The sequence below is a fragment of the Empidonax traillii genome, unplaced genomic scaffold (assembly GCF_003031625.1).
Source record: "Empidonax traillii isolate 1590-97213 ecotype Southwest subspecies unplaced genomic scaffold, ASM303162v1 scaffold1217:size511469, whole genome shotgun sequence".
Taxonomy (NCBI): Eukaryota; Metazoa; Chordata; class Aves; order Passeriformes; family Tyrannidae; genus Empidonax; species Empidonax traillii.
The window spans coordinates 351278-351655 of record NW_020956410.1 but is presented as its reverse complement, the minus strand read 5'-3'; positions in this window follow the sequence as shown (position 1 = coordinate 351655).

Sequence of the window (378 nt, the reverse complement as noted above, 5' to 3'; positions counted from 1 at the left end):
AGGGGTTTTTATATATATATATATATATATAATGTTTATTTACTTATTTAAGGGATTGCTATGGTAGATTTTTTCTATTATTATTATTATTAATTATTATTATTTCTGGCTTGTTCTCTATGTGCACAGGTGACTTGTAGAGCATGTGCAGGACGAAACTGTATGAAGCAGCCTAAAACCATAATAAAATATTTGGTGAACGACCCTCGCATCTGCTTTGAAATGACGGTGTCGGTCTCAAGCCCGCCAGTTTACGCAGAGCAGATCTCCGAGGCCACGGGTATTTCAGCATCAGCTCGGCAGGAACCGAACTAGCGGGTCCCCAGGACCGAGGGTGATGTTTTTGCCAGGCAGGGAGCTGAGGGCAGCCGGGATGAG